A 20,687-nucleotide genomic window follows, 5' to 3' on the forward strand; every position below is an offset into this window, starting at 1 on the left:
CCCCTCCCTTGCCCGTGCCCCTTTCTGCCGAAGGCAGCTGCCCGTATTCATGCCACTAGAGCGGCCGCTCCGCATTGATGCCATCTCAGAGCGGACGTGACCTCTCACTGGCGCCGACATTTAAGCGACTCACTGGCTGAAGGTGCCGCCCACGGCGCGTCACCGGTGTCCGCGCCCGTTCAATACTGAAGAGACATTCACTAGACATGATGAGACGGGATATCTACCACGTCCGTTCAATGCCCGTCCCTCCGTTTGTCGCCATTAAGCAGGCTCGCCAACCGAGAAACTAACTCCAGCACCCGCACATTGACACACCAAGACGCTTGGCCTCACAGGCATCCACTATTTAAAGGCGGCCACACTCGGCTCACGGCACACCACAACCCAAACGTTCCACATCTTCCTCCCGTGCACCACATCCGCCATGATCGTGAGTAGGAACGCTATGTGGGAGAGCCTCTTGACAGAACAGAAGAAAATGGTGGTCGCGCTTGCAGCCGTATGGCAGAGCCGTCGTGCCAGGCGGATAGAGGCCGGTATGCCGGCCAACTCTCTGGAGGTCTCTCACGACAACCCCACGATGGAGACTGGCCCCAACGACGACTCCGCGTCGGAGCCCGCACCGGTGCATGTCGGCTTAAAGATGGATCATGCAAAGGCGCACTTCAACGCCGTCATGGCCGAGAAGCAGCCGACGCGCGCCTATGCCGGTGTTCCAGCAGGTGCAGGAGGAATAGCGCTACAACATGTTCTTCCTCGAGCAACACCGGTTGGCTGAGGGTCAGATGTGCGGCGAGCACACAAGCGAGGAGACCGTGGCGCTCATGGTCATGGCGGACCCCAACTTCGTCGCCGAGCAGCAGACACTCTACAAGGCCGCCAAAGCTTAAGCCATCGCTCGCAACGTACAGGCGGCACAACCGGACATGGAGGCGGCGTTGGTGGCGGTGTTGGCTGTGCAGGCGATCGCTGAAGAGAACGACGGTCGTTGCACGTCCTACGCGTCGCCAAACGTTGTTTTGCCGCGTCGATGGGACGACGAGCATATGTGGAATTGATTGTGCAGAATTGTTTCAAACCTGTCGATGTCTCAATGGGTACCACCGCCGGTGGACATAGTCATGGTCAATATTGATGTTGCACTTTTCCAGTCTTCACGTCGAATGAGAGTTGGTGTGGTGATCCGGAACCACAACGGTACATGCGGCTTGCCATGAGCGTATCAAGGAGATCACCACACCGGAATTAGCTGAGGCACCGTCGCTCCATCGACATTTTGGTACCATCTTTGCTCAGATTTTCTTTCCATCATTCAAAGGATTCATTCTCAAATGGCGGATCGCTCAAGCATTGAAACGGTAATCTCCGATATCAAAGTTTTGGCGGGTAGCTTCTCGTCTAGTCTCTTTAGTCATATTGATGGTTTGTCATGGATCATACTTAGTGCAGTTGTGTGCTTTTATCATGCGTAACTTAACCCTAGAATGTATACTTTCTGTGATCAATAAATAGCGACATTCTCTCCCAAAAAAAAGAACTTCCAAGCTCTTCGCGTCAAGGCTCTCAAGCAACTTCCACGCTCTATTTTCTAGGAGCCTACTGCAACAATCATTACTCAAACTAATATTATTCCAGATGATTGTGCGGATATATTATGTTGGGATCTTGCGCCTAATGGTAAGTGCAACGCTAAAAGTACATACAAGTTATGTTTGCAGGATATTCAAAGACATCCCAGGAATCAACCTGGTCAGGTCTCTACACTAGTCAAAGATTTACTCAAGCAGGTTTGGAAGCACAACAATATGCCTCCTAGGGTTCAAACATTTGCTCGGAGATTACTTCGCAAGGCCCTCCCTACAGGTTTGAGAGCATCTCGTTTCTCTAGTCATATTGATAAAGTGTTGTCGATGTGCTCAAGATGAGGATGAATTGCATTTGTTTTTCAATTGTGCATTTGCTAGAGCTACATGGTTTTCGCATCCTTGGTATCTTAGGACTGATATCTTAACTGAAGTTCATCATTCTATACAGGCTCTTATCCATGCTCTTATGACCATGAATCACTCTCATGCATCAATCCCAAATATTTTTAATTTCTTATGGTGCATTTGGAAATCAAGGAACGATTGCCTTTTTGGTAGAAAAAATTCTTCTCCTCATCAGGTTTTTATGGCTACAATGGCGTTGGATGAAAGCAGTAAATTTAATGATGCCTCTCCTGATGGCGCAAAGACTTATTCTCTTCAGCAGAATACTACAAACTCCACTCTTTTGCCGCTGCAGGGACAAACTATTAGGACAGATCTTCTTATTTCGGGGGCAAAAATTTATTCTAATGCTTCTTTTAAATGCACAAAGATCCCAGGTCTAACGCATGGACAAACAGCCACGAGTATTGGTGTCTATCTTAATTTTTTGCAGGATCAAAGGAGCATGCAGGTCCAAATTCAAGCCTCGACCGAGCCCACCTTTTCTCCATTACAAGCGGAAGCGCATGCCCTTGTTCTTGCTGCAAGGGTGACTCAACTTTTGCAGATTAGCCAACCTACGTTCCTCACTGATAATCTCTCTTTGGCTAAAGCAGCAGCAAGCAAAAACGTCTTGGCTGATGCGATTCCTTGGTCAATCAGAAAGCTCATTGCAGAGTTCGACAACACCACTTGACAGTTGCAATCGCAGGTGTTCCATATATCCAGAGAGATCAATGGCATAGCCCACAATGTAGCTCATCAGGTTCTGACCAGAGCAACAGGACCTGTTTTTAGTTGTTTTAGTTCAACTCATTCTCACTCAACTTGCCCTGTCATCTCCACTCTGTCTTCTTGCAACATCCAGGGAGTTGTATTTCATGTACCCAATGGTTTTCTTAGGGTATCCTATGAAGAAGCATTTTTCCGACTTGGGTTCGAGCTTTTCAGGTTGAAGTTTCTTGACATAAGCATCGCATCCCCAAACTTTTAGAAACGACAGCTTAGGTTTCTTCCCAAACCATAATTCATACGGTGTCATCTCAACTTAAGTGTGTAGGAGGCTATCATTATGTTCTCACTCTCACTGATGACTTAAGTAGATATGGGTATGTCTACTTGATGAAACACAAGTTTGAGACCTTTGAAAAGTTCAAGGAATTTCAGAATGAGGTAGAGAGTCAACGTGACCAAAAAATAAAGTTCTTATGATCAGATCATGGGGGAGAATATTTAAGTCATGAATTTGATACGCACTTAAGGAAATGTGGAATCGTTTCACAACTCACGCCGCCTGGAACACCTCAGCGCAACGGTGTGTCCGAACGTCGTAATCGCACTCTATTGGATATGGTGCAATCTAGGGGATGACACTTCCCTTTGCAATAAAAGCACTCAGTTTCAGGCTTGGGTCCATTCTTTGACTTCTTCACGGCAACTGGCTTACCGGGCGCGGCAACATCCTTGCCGTCCTTCTTGAAGTTCTTCTTACCCTTGCCTTTCTTGAACTTGGTGGTTTTATTGACCATCAACACTTGATGTTCCTTTTTGATGTCACATCCCTAGCTGCTGGTAGTGCTCTAGGCTAGCTCCATGTGTGCATCATGTTTAAATTTTTGAAACCTGAACTGAGGAATTTTGGAAGCCTCAAAAACTTAAATAAAAGAGGGGCAAAAACCCTAGAAATCTCATTCATTGCTCCAAAATGCTCTTCTTAAGTGTTTGATAATTTTTGGTAAGGGTTCTGGTCCCAACCAAAATATTGAACATTTTTAAGGAATTATTTTTGGGACTTTGGATTTAATTCATTAGCTATTTGAATTTGAGTTATATTCATATAATTAGAATATAATTTCAAATACCCTGATATATTTTATAAGCTTTTGGAAAAGTCCATCTAGCAATATAAAATATTCAGAGGAGTTTTTGGCATTGTTTGAATTATTTTTAAATTCAAAACAGTGGCAAAATAAATTAAATAAAAAATAAACAAAACAGAACAAAAATAGAAAATGGAAACTAAAAAAGGGAGAGGGAGAGAAGGCCACCTGGGCCACCTACCTGGCGCCACTTACCTGGCCCAGCTCCATCTGGCCCGCCCAGCCCACCTCCTTCCCCCTTGTCCTCTTCCTCCTCTGCCAGGAGGACGAACAGAGGCGAGGCGTGGCGCGCGCCCGAGAGCCCTCGGCCACCTCCTGCTTCCCCCTCGGCCACCTCCTGCTCCCTCTCGTCGCCTTGGACCCTGTCCGCGATGCCACGCACCCTCCCAGGCCTCGCACTCTCCCCGTGCCTTCTCCCCCCTTTCTCTGGCTCCCTCTCTCCTCCACCGAGCGGAGCCCCGTCGCCACCGACGCCGTTCGCCGCGGCCACCACCACCCCCTCTTGCTCCTGAGCTCCGCAGTGCCTCCCTCGACCTCCCCGTCGGCTCACGCGACCGGAGAAGCCCCGAAGCGCCATCCCGATGCTTTTCCCCTCCTCGGCCACCGAGGACCGCCGCTGTCGATTCGCCGCCTCCGACGCCTCCCCGAGCTCCCCGAGACCGCCGACGAACTCCCCGTGAGCTCCTCTTCTCTTCCCCTCACTCCCCGCACCTGATTTCGTCCCCTAGCTCCTTCTTCCACCACGGCCGAAGCTCGCCGCCGCCGTGCCTCGTCGCCGTCGTGGCCAGAGCCACTGGAGCTCCCACCTGAGTGCACCATCGTGCTCAGAACGTCTCCACAAGCCCGTAGCACGCCCCAGCTCGCCTTCCTGTGCCCCCTAGCTCTCGCTCGCGTCTCGCCCGAACTCCGGCCGCCGCCGCGAGCTCGCTTCCGACGAGCTCGGTCCACCCCAGCTGCTCCCGCTTGCCCCGTTAGATGCGCCACTCCTCCAGCTCCCCGTAGAGCCAAACCCCGTCGCAAACCACCGTCTGTAGCACCGTCCCGAGCAACTCCGGCGAGGTCCCGCCGTCGCCGTGGTCGCCGGCGTCACTTGGTGACGTGGCACGTCATTAGCCACTAATGACCCAGCCAAACCAACCCCAGTGCCACTGCCATGTGGGCCCCGAGCCTAATTAGGTTGGTTTAATTTTTATGTTTAGATTAGTGCTAATCTGTGGACCCCATGTGTCAGATTTTGACTTAGTCAAGTCAACGTTGACCGGACCCACCTGTCAAACACCCAAACCAGCCCTGTGTCACTGACGTGTGGCCCCCACACGTCAGGTTTGACTCCGGGCGACCCAGTTGACCTGCTGACGTCATGATGATGTCAGGCTGACGCAGTAATGTTTTCTGGATTTATTATTATTCAGAAAATTCCAGAAAATAGCTAAAACTTCAATAAATCATAGAAATTCAACCGTAACTCCAAATTAAATAATTTATATATGAAAAATTATCAGAAAAATTCAAGGAATCCATCTGTACCATTTTCATGCATGTTAGAACAACTTATAGCTGCTGTTTAGCACAAATCAACTAGATGGCATTTGAATAATCACATATGGAGTTTGAATTTGAATCTTGTATTCAAACCAACTTCATTTAATCTGTTGCTAGTTGCATTAGCTCAAAACACATTCATTTTGCCATGTCATGATCATGCATCATATTGTGCATTGCATTGATTGTGTTCCCTTCTGTGTTGCCGGTATTTGTCCCCTCTCGATAGACGTGATACCGATGATGTGATCGTTGACACTGATGAAGACTCAATGTTATCTTCAGAAGTGCCAGGCAAGCAAAACCCCCTTGTTCATTCCGATAAAATCCCACTCTCTCGCCCCTGCTCTCTTTTACTGCATTAGGACAACAACGACATATTTGTTACCTGCTGCGGTAGCTGAACCCCTTTATCCTTTGCATGACCTGTCATTGCCACAGTAAATAGATGAAACCCACTAGCATGAGTAGGAGTTGTTTGAGCTCTGATGTGCCTACTCATTCATGCTTGATTGTCATGCCTGCTACTGCTTAGAGTTGAGTCAGGTCTGATTCATCGGGGATGAATCAGAGGCGTGTGAACATGTCCTACTGTGTGTGAGCTAAGTGTGTGAACACGATTTGGTAAAGGTAGCGGTGAGAGGCCATGTAGGAGTACATGGTGGGTTGTCTCATTGCAGCCATCCTCAGGAACTGAGTTCTGTGCCTGTGATCCATGAATAGCTACTACCACACATTGGGATCCTTAATTGACTCTCTCGACTTATTAATCAACATGATCTCTGTCCAGGAGTTGCAACTAGTTTCTGGTGTTTGTAGGTAGTGTTAGTAGTCTACCAAGTGGCACCCGGTACATGTGGGCTTGGGACAGACTAGGCACAGTGGCCCGGTGTACCAAGTGGCACCCGGTTGGTGGGCTTGGGAACCCTGCACACATCGTTTGGGGCCGTAAGCGACACCCCGGCCGGATCTCCTTGCGGATGGAACCCGAATAGGCGATAAACCTGGACTAGAGGCTTGTTCGGTTAGTCAGGTCGTGGCCGACTCCCTCGCCCGGCTTCCGCTTGAAGGTTGCCGAGGTACATGACGTGTACAGGGCGATAAGTGGCGAAAGCGTGTGTGAAGAAGTACACCCCTGCAGGGTTATCATTATCTATTCGAATAGCCGGATTCCTCGGATATGGAAACATGGACCCCTTGCATAGTTCATAGACAAGTGAAAGTGGATACTCTAAAATACGCAAGATAAGCGTGAGTGCTATGGATGGCGTTCTCGTAGGGAGACGGGAGCGGATCCATAGTGGTGTATTGATATGGTGAATATGTGGACTCGTTTGCGCCACCTCAAAAGTGTTACTTGCAGTCGTAGTTTAGGATAGCCACCGAGTCAAAGCTGGCTTCCTGCAGTTAAACCCCACCATCCCCCTTTTTGAAAATGATGCATATGTAGTTAGTTCTGATGTAAGTCTTGCTGGGTACATTTGTACTCACGTTTGCCTATTTTATGTTTTTGCAGAGAGACTTCAGTCTCACTAGTAGTTCCACGTGGACTTCGACGTTTAGCTTGTTACCTCAGCTACGATCTTGTGCCCTCGGCAGGATCTGGTAGTTAGTCAGGCTTTTCAGCCTTTTTCATTTATAGATGTCTGTACTCAGACATGATAGCTTCCGCTTGTGCTTTGACTTGTATGCTCTGAATGTTGGGTCGTGAGACCCTTGTTTGTAATATCTCGCTCCTCGGAGCCTATTGAATAAATTACTTGAGTTGTAGAGTCATGTTGTGATGCCATGTTGTATCTGCACATATCGAGCATATTGTGTGTATGTTGTTGAAATGCTTGGTATGTGTGGGATCTGACTATCTAGTTGTTTATCCTTAGTAGCCTCTCTTACCGGGAAATGTCTCCTAGTGTTTCCACTGAGCCATGGTAGCTTGCTACTGCTCCGGAACACTTAGGCTGGCCGGCATGTGTCCTTCTTCGTTCCTGTGTCTGTCCCTTCGGGGAAATGTCACACGATGAATACCGGAGTCCTGTTAGCCCGCTACAGCCCGGTTCACCGGAGTCCTGCTAGCCCAGTGCTACAGCCCGGATTCACTCGTTGATGACCAACACGTTCGATGCTGGGTCATGGATGCCTGTCCCTGTAAGTCTGTGCCACTTTGGGTTTACGACTAGCCATGTCAGCCTGGGCTCCTTATCATATGGATGCTAGCAACACTATCATATACGTGTGCCAAAAGGCGCAAACGGTCCCGGGCAAAAGTAAGGCGACACCCGTGGGATTACCGTGCGTGAGGCCGCAAAGTGATATGAGGTGTTACATGCTAGATCGATGTGGCATTGAGTCGGGGTCCTGACAGCGTTGGTATCAGAGCTTGACTGCCTGTAGGATTACCAAGCCAAACTGGTCGACGTGGAGTCTAGAAATTCTTTAGTTATATAAGGGAATTGATTGTGGGATGGAATGTAAGGCTCTTTTTACTCCTTATACCTCATGGCCTTCTGATCTGAGTCATCATCTTCTCTTCTACGGGGATTAAGAACTAGGCTATCTCTTCTTTCTATCAGGATCACGTGTTACTAATCCGTAGACTTATAAGATTGTTGGATTTAAGCTTGAGTTCAGTTCCTACCACTTCTGTATGTTAACTGTTGATCTCCAAACCTTGATATTGTGCTTCTGAGTGGTTATGCCACCATTTTTGTGAATGTCTCAAATCTTTTCTGAGCATTTACAGCCGTTATGCTGTCCGAGTCATTCCAGGTTTCTAAATAGTCTGATGCATTTGCAAAATCCTTTTCCTCTGGTTTCAATGCTCCTTTATGCCAGCTCAATCACACTAATTGTTGAGTTGAGGTATTCTATTGCCTTGACATTATGTTGGAGTTACTATTATGGCCCTAGGTGTTTAGGGAGTCACCTAGTAATCTAGCAATGTTTTGTGATCCCAGTGTGATGATTCTGGCTTTTATTCTCGAAAGCATCCCGTGATGCCACTTAGTAGTAGGTATTCTACTCCTTGGGCTTTGAACCCGAGATTCACTCTACTTACTTCATGTTGATAGTGTTTGCTAGTTCCTTTAGGATATTAGTAACTTTGCGATAGTCCTCGAGGTCCATGGTATTTCCTTCTTCCAAATACTATGAACCGCTTATGGCAGATGTTTATTGGATCAAAAGATCACAATTAGAGTACTCTTGAGGAGTTCTCCATTCATAAATCGTGACTCTGCCAGTTCTACCTTTCTGCATGGGTTATCCGGAAGAATTATGTTGAACTCGGTTCGACATACTAATTTATGCATCCACAACTCAGAAAGTTATATGTTCCTTTGAGTTGTCCCTCTTTAGTTGTCTACTGACCTTCGTCTATCAATTGATAGTCAAGAGTATGCGTGCGATCGTTTGTCGATGCCTATTACTCTTGTGGCCGTCAAGCCATTCCGTCCTGAATGACTAGGAGAAACAAACTCCAGTACCTCATCCATATCTAGGATTGGGTCAAAGTAGTTGTATTCCGCAGATCAAATGCCAATCTAGCTTTTGGTTCTGTTCTACCTTGGAGTATTACCCCCTTTATGTCAGAATTGTCATGAGAACTGCACCAACTCTCATGAATTTTGACGTAGTGATACTTCTCACCATCATTAGTCATTCCTCGGCCCTCGTGTTGATGCAACCGGAATACCGACAAATGAATTGTGATGTGTGGAATCAATACTCCTAGCAACCTCGTTGCTTGGTAGTTAAAGGATAATAATTTTATTCTTGGTATGTTGGTTATCAAATCACCATTCTAAGATTGATCGTGCTACCTAGTCCTTATTTCCTGGTGCACTCTTTGATTGATGAGTTAGGATTTGTCAAGTCCTCGCTCATTTGATCATATCATCTTGCCCTGAAAAGCAAGATTGTTCTCGAGCTTAGTAACATATCGGTGGTTCGTGATTTTCCGAAGATCTTCTCGGAAGTACTACCAGGTTGTCACCTGACCGCTATGTTGAGCTCGTGATCAAGTTGGTTTATTGTAAACCACCCTTTCTCCAAGAATCCGTGTTGGATACCCCTGAGCTAGTTGGTTAAGCTAAACGACAACTTGGAGAGTTGGAAGATAAAAGCTTGCCTGACTTAGTTCGTTCCAAAGGGATATTCTTGTGTAGTGTGTGTTGAAAGAAGATGATATCTTCATCGATTGGTCCCTGTGATCAGTTGCTGGACCTATTGTCTTATCAATCCTTTGATTTGAGTGTGGGCTATCGTCAAATCAAATCAGAACCAACGATATTCGTAATGTTGTCTTACTCGTGGTTTTTCCTCGAGCATACACCATTATATATTTTTTTGGTCTGACCAATACTATCACCGTGTTCACATAATGGTGGAAGTCCAGTGATATGGAAATTCCGATGAGTTGCTGTTGAGCCCATCAGTAGCATTTTGTCTCCCCCCATGAATCATGTTGAACATCAACCTAGTGTTGGAAACTTGTGTAAGCATTTCTTCGTGTTTCGTTCATGAAGCATATGTTTGGATGAAAGTAGTGACTTCCCCTAATTCATGTGCATATGATGCAAGTTGCCGCCATGAATTCGAGGAAGATTGTTTTGTTTCCTTGGAATCATCCCAAATCAGTCATGCACACGTGTGAAGTATTCTGTGGTCTGGAGACTTGCAACCTTCATTCCATATGTGTCCCGAGCACACCAAGCCACTGATTGATTTGTTCAAGGAGAAGAAGTTCCTTCATAAGAGCTAATCATATGACTTATGCAAGGACTTCGTTATCCACGGTGATGGTTCCCAACCAGAACTCGGTAGTGTTTTATTGTAAGACTACCACGTGGTCATGCTTGTTTGAGGCAGCGTGTTCACACATGTGTAGCAGAACCAGCTCATGTTTTGGAGCTTGCTATCGTAGTTCATTTCCCAAGAATCTCGCAACGTCATCTCGTCGATTTGTGTTGCAAACTTTCATTTTTCTTCCTAGACTCGATGAGTCTGGAATATCCTGACACCAACCGGATCTGAATCTCAGGCAGATATGATGGTTGGAACATTTCTCAAGAACTATAATATTGGTCCCTCGATAACCGGTAAAGTGGATGTCGTGGCCAACACACACCAGCCGGAAGACCTGTTATTATAATATCTTGATTGAGGAAGCTGGCCACCTCCCCATAGGGATTTCGTAGGATTTACTCCTTAGCTGCCCCTATGGATTTTTGTGCTCCCGAAGTCCGACCTTTACTTGATGTTCTAGATATCAAACCATAATTATCTATGGATTATGCTAGCACATCAAGGAGAACATTAGAAGCGGAGTGCTAAATGTCTCTCGGTCGATCGTCCAGATTTTGTTTCCTTGGCCTCGCCAGGGTGAAACCTGAGTTGATGTTATCTTCCTATGCATCTGCATCGTCCATCGTTGTTCATCATGGTGGTATGTTGTGTTGTCAGCACCCTTGACACGGATGTTGATAAAACCTTGATGATTGTGGAAATGCTCAAGTTCTTGAGAGCACGCACAAGCGCTAGGTGTTATCATCGGCACTAACTGGGTTTGCTCTCAGTTTCCTCGGCAATGCTATGACCTTTTCAAAACAGTGAATTCACCCTCTATTGTTGGGTTCTTCCCCAGTTACCAGAATCATTCCCAGCATTTGCATTTTGTTCCCAGCTTGCACCGCCAATGTGCCATTCTACCATGGGTCTCTTCCATTTCTGGTGATAAGCAAATTCATTCATTACGTTGTCTTCAACAAGGTAATCCACATCATCCAAGTCTGAGTATGCCATTCTACCGACCCCCTCCAAACGATCGCTCGAGAATTGTCTTAGGCTGGTTTAAAGAGTTTCAATGATCTCTGAATCAAAAGTAATTCTTTTTGCCACTTAAGGGAATATCTCTACGAGTCACCTTCCCTAAAGTGTATCGTTATGGTATCATGGCAACTCAACTCCTCGCTACGTTGACAATCGTTTACCACCTTCCTAAGGGTGGAATTGTTGTCCACCTAGTGAACCTTCGTCATCCGTTTCTTCCCACCCCTCTTGATGTGTCGCGTGTCTCAACCGAGAGATGGTCCTATGTCTCATTCCGTGAGTTGTTCGATCTTCGAGAAGATCGACCCTTCTAGAGTCTCGTTCTTCCCTCCATGTCATGTTGACAGGATTTTTCAAGGCAAGACTTCAAGACAATGATGGTGAATGAATCAACGTTCAATTGAAGTGCACCCTGGATCGTGAAGATTATACTAGTCTGCGTTACCCTTCACCTTACCCTACGCTTGAATCTCGAGACGAGATTCTTGTTTAGTGGGGGTGAGTTGTCACATCCCTAGCTGCTGGTAGTGCTCTAGGCTAGCTCCATGTGTGCATCATGTTTAAATTTTTGAAACCTGAACTGAGGAATTTTGGAAGCCTCAAAAACTTAAATAAAAGAGGGGCAAAAACCCTAGAAATCTCATTCATTGCTCCAAAATGCTCTTCTTAAATGTTTGATAATTTTTGGTAAGGGTTCTGGTCCCAACCAAAATATTGAACATTTTTAAGGAATTATTTTTGGGACTTTGGATTTAATTCATTAGCTATTTGAATTTGAGTTATATTCATATAATTAGAATATAATTTCAAATACCCTGATATATTTTATAAGCTTTTGGAAAAGTCCATCTAGCAATATAAAATATTCAGAGGAGTTTTTGGCATTGTTTGAATAATTTTTAAATTCAAAACAGTGGCAAAATAAATTAAATAAAAATAAACAAAACAGAACAAAAATAGAAAATGGAAACTAAAAAAGGGAGAGGGAGAGAAGGCCACCTGGGCCACCTACCTGGCGCCACTTACCTGGCCCAGCTCCATCTGGCCGGCCCAGCCCACCTCCTTCCCCCTTGTCCTCTTCCTCCTCTGCCAGGAGGACGAACAGAGGCGAGGCGTGGCGCGCGCCCGAGAGCCCTCGGCCACCTCCTGCTTCCCCCTCGGCCACCTCCTGCTCCCTCTCGTCGCCTTGGACCCCGTCCGCGATGCCACGCACCCTCCCAGGCCTCGCACTCTCCCCGTGCCTTCTCCCCCCTTTCTCTGGCTCCCTCTCTCCTCCACCGAGCGGAGCCCCGTCGCCACCGACGCCGTTCGCCGCGGCCACCACCACCCCCTCTCCTCCCCGACGTGCTCCTGAGCTCCGCAGTGCCTCCCTCGACCTCCCCATCGGCTCACGCGACCAGAGAAGCCCCGAAGCGCCGTCCCTACGCTTTTCCCCTCCTCGGCCACCGAGGACCGCCGCTGTCGATTCGCCGCCTCCGACGCCTCCCCGAGCTCCCCGAGACCGCCGACGAACTCCCCGTGAGCTCCTCTTCTCTTCCCCTCACTCCCCGCACCTGATTTCGTCCCCTAGATCCTTCTTCCACCACGGCCGAAGCTCGCCGCCGCCGTGCCTCGTCGCCGTCGTGGCCAAAGCCACTGGAGCTCCCACCTGAGTGCACCATCATGCTCAGAACGTCTCCACAAGCCCATAGCATGCCCCAGCTCGCCTTCCTGTGCCCCCTAGCTCTCGCTCGCGTCTCGCCCGAACTCCGGCCGCCGCCGCGAGCTCGCTTCCGACGAGCTCGGTCCACCCCAGCTGCTCCCGCTTGCCCCATTAGATGCGCCACTCCTCCAGCTCCCCGTAGAGCCAAACCCCGTCGCAAACCACCGTCTGTAGCACCGTCCCGAGCAACTCCGGCGAGGTCCCGCCGTCGCCGTGGTCGCCGGCGTCACTTGGTGACGTGGCACGTCATTAGCCACTAATGACCCAGCCAAACCAACCCAGTGCCACTGCCATGTGGGCCCCGAGCCTAATTAGGTTGGTTTAATTTTTCTGTTTAGATTAGTGCTAATCTGTGGACCCCATGTGTCAGATTTTGACTTAGTCAAGTCAGCGTTGACCGGACCCACCTGTCAAACACCCAAACCAGCCCTGTGTCACTGACGTGTGGCCCCCACACGTCAGGTTTGACTCCGGGCGACCCAGTTGACCTGCTGACGTCATGATGATGTCAGGCTGACGCAGTAATGTTTTCTGGATTTATTATTATTCAGAAAATTCCAGAAAATAGCTAAAACTTCAATAAATCATAGAAATTCAACCGTAACTCCAAATTAAATAATTTATATATGAAAAATTATCAGAAAAATTCAAGGAATCCATCTGTACCATTTTCATGCATGTTAGAACAACTTATAGCTGCTGTTTAGCACAAATCAACTAGATGGCATTTGAATAATCACATATGGAGTTTGAATTTGAATCTTGTATTCAAACCAACTTCATTTAATCTGTTGCTAGTTGCATTAGCTCAAAACACATTCATTTTGCCATGTCATGATCATGCATCATATTGTGCATTGCATTGATTGTGTTCCCTTCTGTGTTGCCGGTATTTGTCCCCTCTCGATAGACGTGATACCGATGATGTGATCGTTGACAATGATGAAGACTCAATGTTATCTTCAGAAGTGCCAGGCAAGCAAAAACCCCTTGTTCATTCCGATAAAATCCCACTCTCTCGCCCCTGCTCTCTTTTACTGCATTAGGACAACAACGACATATTTGTTACCTGCTGCGGTAGCTGAACCCCTTTATCCTTTGCATGACCTGTCATTGCCACAGTAAATAGATGAAACCCACTAGCATGAGTAGGAGTTGTTTGAGCCCTGATGTGCCTACTCATTCATGCTTGATTGTCATGCCTGCTACTGCTTAGAGTTGAGTCAGGTCTGATTCATCGGGGATGAATCAGAGGCGTGTGAACATGTCCTACTGTGTGTGAGCTAAGTGTGTGAACACGATTTGGTAAAGGTAGCGGTGAGAGGCCATGTAGGAGTACATGGTGGGTTGTCTCATTGCAGCCGTCCTCAGGAACTGAGTTCTGTGCCTGTGATCCATGAACAGCTACTACCACACATTGGGATCCTTAATTGACTCTCTCGACTTATTAATCAACATGATCTCTGTCCAGGAGTTGCAACTAGTTTCTGGTGTTTGTAGGTAGTGTTAGTAGTCTACCAAGTGGCACCCGGTACAGGTGGGCTTGGGACAGACTAGGCACAGTGGCCCGGTGTACCAAGTGGCACCCGGTTGGTGGGCTTGGGAACCCTGCACACATCGTTTGGGGCCGTAAGCGACACCCCGGCCGGATCTCCTTGCGGATGGAACCCGAATAGGCGATAAACCTGGACTAGAGACTTGTTCGGTTAGTCAGGTCGTGGCCGACTCCCTCGCCCGGCTTCCGCTTGAAGGTTGCCGAGGTACATGACGTGTACAGGGCGATAAGTGGCGAAAGCGTGTGTGAAGAAGTACACCCCTGCAGGGTTATCATTATCTATTCGAATAGCCGGATTCCTCGGATATGGAAACGTGGACCCCTTGCGTAGTTCATAGACAAGTGAAAGTGGATACTCTAAAATACGCAAGATAAGCGTGAGTGCTATGGATGGCGTTCTCGTAGGGAGACGGGAGCGGATCCATAGTGGTGTATTGATATGGTGAATATGTGGACTCGTGTGCGCCACCTCAAAAGAGTTACTTGCAGTCGTAGTTTAGGATAGCCACCGAGTCAAAGCTGGCTTGCTGCAGTTAAACCCCACCATCCCCCTTGTTGAAAATGATGCATATGTAGTTAGTTCTGGTGTAAGTCTTGCTGGGTACATTTGTACTCACGTTTGCCTATTTTATGTTTTTGCAGAGAGACTTCAGTCTCACTAGTAGTTCCACGTGGACTTCGACGTTTAGCTTATTACCTCAGCTACGATCTTGTGCCCTCGGCAGGATCTGGTAGTTAGTCAGGCTTTTCAGCCTTTTTCATTTATAGATGTCTGTACTCAGACATGATAGCTTCCGCTTGTGCTTTGACTTGTATGCTCTGAATGTTGGGTCGTGAGACCCTTGTTTGTAATATCTCGCTCCTCGGAGCCTATTGAATAAATTACTTGAGTTGTAGAGTCATGTTGTGATGCCATGTTGTATCTGCACATATCGAGCATATTGTGTGTATGTTGTTGAAATGCTTGGTATGTGTGGGATCTGACTATCTAGTTGTTTATCCTTAGTAGCCTCTCTTACCGGGAAATGTCTCCTAGTGTTTCCACTGAGCCATGGTAGCTTGCTACTGCTCCGGAACACTTAGGCTGGCCGGCATGTGTCCTTCTTCGTTCCTGTGTCTGTCCCTTCGGGGAAATGTCACGCGATGAATACCGGAGTCCTGTTAGCCCGCTACAGCCCGGTTCACCGGAGTCCTGCTAGCCCAGTGCTATAGCCTGGATTCATGGATGCCTGTCCCTGTAAGTCTGTGCCACTTTGGGTTTACGACTAGCCATGTAAGCCCGGGCTCCTTATCATATGGATGCTAGCGACACTATCATATACGTGTGCCAAAAGGCGCAAACGGTCCCGGGCAAAAGTAAGGCGACACCCGTGGGATTACCGTGCGTGAGGCCACAAAGTGATATGAGGTGTTACATGCTAGATCGATGTGGCATTGAGTCGGGGTCCTGACATTTGATTTCTACCTCTGCTGACTTCAGCATTGAAAATACTTCAGGAATAGTTTTCACCATCCCCTGCATATTGTAGTTCATCACAAAGCTCTTGTAGCTCGGTGGGAGCGACAGAAGGATTCTGTCAATGACCGCCTCGTCCGGGAGGTTAATGTCCAGCTGGGACAGGCGGTTGTGCAACCCAGACATTTTGAGTATGTGCTCACTGACAGAACTATTTTCCTCCATCTTACAACTATAGAACTTGTCGGAGACTTCATATCTCTCGACCCGGGCGTGAGCTTGGAAAACCATTTTTAGCTCCTCGAACATCTCATATGCTCCGTGTTGCTCAAAACGCTTTTGGAGCCCCGGTTCTAAGCTGTAAAGCATGCCGCACTGAACGAGGGAGTAATCATCAGCATGCGACTGCTAGGCATTCATAATATCTTGAGTTGCTGGGAAAACGGGTGCTTCACCTAGCGGTGCATCTAGGACATATGCTTTCTTGGCAGCTATGAGGATGATCCTCAAGTTCCAGACCCAGTCCGTATAGTTGCTGCCATCGTCTTTCAGCTTGGTTTTCTCTAGGAACGCGTTGAAGTTGAGGGCAACATTAGCATGGGCCATTTGATCTACAAGAAATATTGTAAATATTTAAGACTAAGTTCATGATAATTAAGTTCATCTAATCAAATTTTATAATGAACTCCCACTCAGATAGACATCCCTCTAGTCATCTAAGTGATACATGATCTTAGTCAACTAGGCCGTGTCCGATCATCATGTGAGATGGACTAGTCATCATCGAACCTTAAGTGTGTAGACCCTACGGGTTCAGGAATCATGCATACATGGGTATCGTTATGTTCTCACTCTCACTGATGATTTAAGTAGATATGGGTATGTCTACTTGATGAAACACAAGTTTGAGACCTTTGAAAAGTTCAAGGAATTTCAGAATGAGGTAGAGAATCAACGTGACCGAAAAATAAAGTTCTTACGATCAGATCGTGGGGGAGAATATTTAAGTCATGAATTTGGTACGCACTTAAGGAAATGTGGAATCGTTTCACAACTCACGCCGCCTGGAACACCTCAGCGTAACAGTGTGTCCGAACGGCGTAATCGCACTCTATTGGATATGGTGCAATCTATGATGTCACTCATCGATTTACCGCTATCATTTTGGGGATAAGCTCTAGACACAGCTACATTCACTTTAAACAGGGCACCGTCTAAATCCGTTGAGACGACACTGTATGAATTATGGTTTGGGAAGAAACCTAAGCTGTCGTTTCTAAAAGTTTGGGGATGCGATGCTTATGTCAAGAAACTTCAACCTGAAAAGCTCGAACCCAAGTCGGAAAAATGTATCTTCATAGGATACCCTAAGGAAACCATTGGGTATACCTTCTACCTCAGATCCGAAGGCAAGATCTTTGTTGCCAAGAACGAGTCCTTTTTGGAGAAAGAGTTTGTCTCGAGAGAAGTAAGTGGGAGGAAAGTAGAACTCGATGAAGTACTACCTCTTGAACCGGAAAGTAGTGCAGCTCAGGAAAATGTTCCTGTGGTGCCTGCACCAGATAGAGAGGAAATTAATGATGATGATCAAGGTACTTCGGATCAAGTTGCTACTGAACTTTGTAGGTCCACAAGGACATGTTCCACACCAGAATGGTATGGCAACCCTATCCTGGAAATCATGTTGTTAGACAACGGTGAACCTTTGAACTATGAAGAAGCGATGGCGGGCCCAGATTCCAACAAATGGCTTGAAGCCATGCAATCCGAGATAGAATCCATGTATGAAAACAAAGTATGGACTTTGAAAGACTTGCCCGATGATCGGCGAGCGATAGAAAATAAATGGATCTTTAAGAAGAAGACGGACGCGGATGGTAATGTTACCATCTATAAAGCTCGACTTGTCGCTAAGGGTTATCGGCAAGTTTAAGGGGTTGACTATGATGAGACTTTCTCTCCCGTAGCGAAGCTAAAGTCCATCCGAATCATGTTAGCAATTGCCGCATACTATGATTATGAGATATGGCAGATGGACGTCAAAACGGCATTCCTTAACGGACATCTTAAGGAAGAACTGTATATGATGCAACCGGAAGGTTTTGTCGATCCTAAGAATTCTAACAAGGTGTGCAAGCTCCAGCGATCCATTTATGGGCTGGTGCAAGCATCTCGGAGTTGGAACATTCGCTTTGATGAGATGATCAAAGCGTTTCGGTTTATGCAGACTTATGGAGAAGCCTGCGTTTACAAGAAAGTGAGTGGGAGCTCTATAGCATTTCTCATATTATATGTAGATGACATACTTTTGATGGGAAATGATATAGAACTTTTGGACAACATTAAGGCCTACTTGAATAAGTATTTTTCAATGAAGGACCTTGGAGAAGCTGCTTACATATTAGGCATCAAGATCTATAGGGATAGATCGAGACGCCTCATAGGTCTTTCACAAAGCACATACCTTGATAAGATATTGAGGAAGTTCAATATGGATCAGTCCAAGAAAGGGTTCTTGCCTGTGTTGCAAGGTGTGAGATTGAGCTCGGCTCAATGCCCGACCACGGCAGAAGATAGAGAAAAGATGAGTGTCATCCCCTATGCCTCGGCCATAGGGTCTATTATGTATGCCATGCTGTGTACCGGACCTAATGTAAACCTTGCCGTAAGTTTGGTAGGAAGGTACCAAAGTAATCCCGGCATGGAACACTGGACAACGATCAAGAATATCCTTAAGTACCTGAAAAGGACTAAGGATATGCTTCTCGTTTATGGAGGTGACGAAGATCTCGTCGTAAAGGGTTAGGTCGATGCTAGCTTTGACACAGATCTGGATGACTCCAAGTCACAAACCGGACACGTGTATATTTTGAATGGTGGGGCAATAAGCTGGCGCAGTTGCAAGCAAAGCATCGTGGCGGGATCTACATGTGAAGCGGAGTACATGGCAGCCTCGGAGGCAGCACATGAAGCAATCTGGATGAAGGAGTTCATCACCGACCTAGGAGTTATTCCCAATGCGTCGGGCCCGATGACTCTATTCTGTGACAACACTGGAGCTATTGCCCTTGCCAAGGAGCCCAGGTTTCACAAGAAGACCAGACACATCAAATGTCTCTTCAACTCCATTCGTGAAAATGTACAAGATGGAGACATAGATATTTGTAAAGTGCATACGGATCTGAATGTGGCAGATCCATTGACTAAACCTCTTCCGCGAGCAAAACATGATCAACACCAGAACTCTATGGGTGTTCGATTCATCACAATGTAACTAGATTATTGACTCTAGTGCAAGTGGGAGACTGTTGGAAATATGCCCTAGGGGCAATAATAAAAGGATTATTATTATATTTCCTTATTCATGATAATTGTCTTTTATTCATGCTATAATTGTATTATCCGGAAATTGTAATACACGTGTGAATGCATAGACCACAACATGTCCCTAGTGAGCCTCTAGTTGACTAGCTCGTTGATCAACAGATAGTCATGGTTTCCTGACTATGGACATTGGATGTCATTGATAATGAGATCACATCATTAGGAGAATGATGTGATGGACAAGACCCAATCCTAAGCATAGCACAAGATTGTGTAGTTCGTTTGCTAGAGCTTTTCCAATGTCAAGTATCTTCTCCTTAGACCATGAGATCGTGTAACTCCCGGATACCATAGGAGTGCTTTGGGTGTACCAAACATCACAACGTAACTGGGTGACTATAAAGGTATACTACGGGTATCTCCAAAAGTGTCTGTTGGGTTGACATGGATCGAGACTGGGATTTGTCACTCCGTATGACGGAGAGGTATCTTTGGGCCCACCCGGTAATGCATCATCATAATGAGCTCAAAGTGACCAAGTGCCTGGTCACGGGATCATGCATTACGGTACGAGTAAAGTGACTTACCAGTAACGAGATTGAACGAGGTGTTGGGATACCGACGATCGAATCTCGGGAAAGTAACATACCGATTGACAAAGGGAATTGTATACGGGGTTGCTTGAATCCTCGACATCGTGGTTCATCCGATGAGATCATCGAGGAGCATGTGGGAGCCAACATGGGTATCCAGATCCCACTGTTGGTTATTGACCGGAGAGCCGTCTCGGTCATGTCTACGTGTCTCCCGAACCCGTAGGGTCTACACACTTAAGGTTCGGTGACGCTAGGGTTGTAGAGTTATTAGTATGCAGCAAACCGAAAGTTGTTCGGAGTCCCGGATGAGATCCCGGACGTCACGAGGAGTTCCGGAAAGGTCCGGAGGTAAAGAATTATATATGGGAAGTCGAGTTTCAGCCATCGGGAAAGTTTCGGGGGTCACCGGTATTGTACCGGGACCACCGGAAGGGTCCCGGGGGTCCACCGGGTGGGGCCACCTATCCCGAAGGGCCCCATGGGCTGAAGTGGGTGGGGAACCAGCCCCTGGTGGACTGGTGCACCCCCCATTGGGCCCCCCCTGTGCCTAGGGTTGGGAACCCTAGGGGAGGGGGCGCCTCCACTTGCCTTGGGGGGCAAGGCACCCCCTTGGCCGCCCCCCCTTGGAGATTCAATCTCCTAGGGCCTGCGCCCCCCTGGGGACCCTATATAAAGAGGGGGGAGAGGGCAGCCCCACCCTTGCACTTGGCACCTCCCTTCCCCCTTGCTACACCTCTCTCTCCCGCAGACGCTTGGCGAAGCCCTGCCGAGATCCCTGCTGCATCCACCACCACGCCGTCGTGCTGCTGAATCTTCATCAACCTCTCCTTCCC

Source organism: Triticum dicoccoides, chromosome 4B, assembly GCF_002162155.2.
Source record: "Triticum dicoccoides isolate Atlit2015 ecotype Zavitan chromosome 4B, WEW_v2.0, whole genome shotgun sequence".
Taxonomy (NCBI): domain Eukaryota; kingdom Viridiplantae; phylum Streptophyta; class Magnoliopsida; order Poales; family Poaceae; genus Triticum; species Triticum dicoccoides.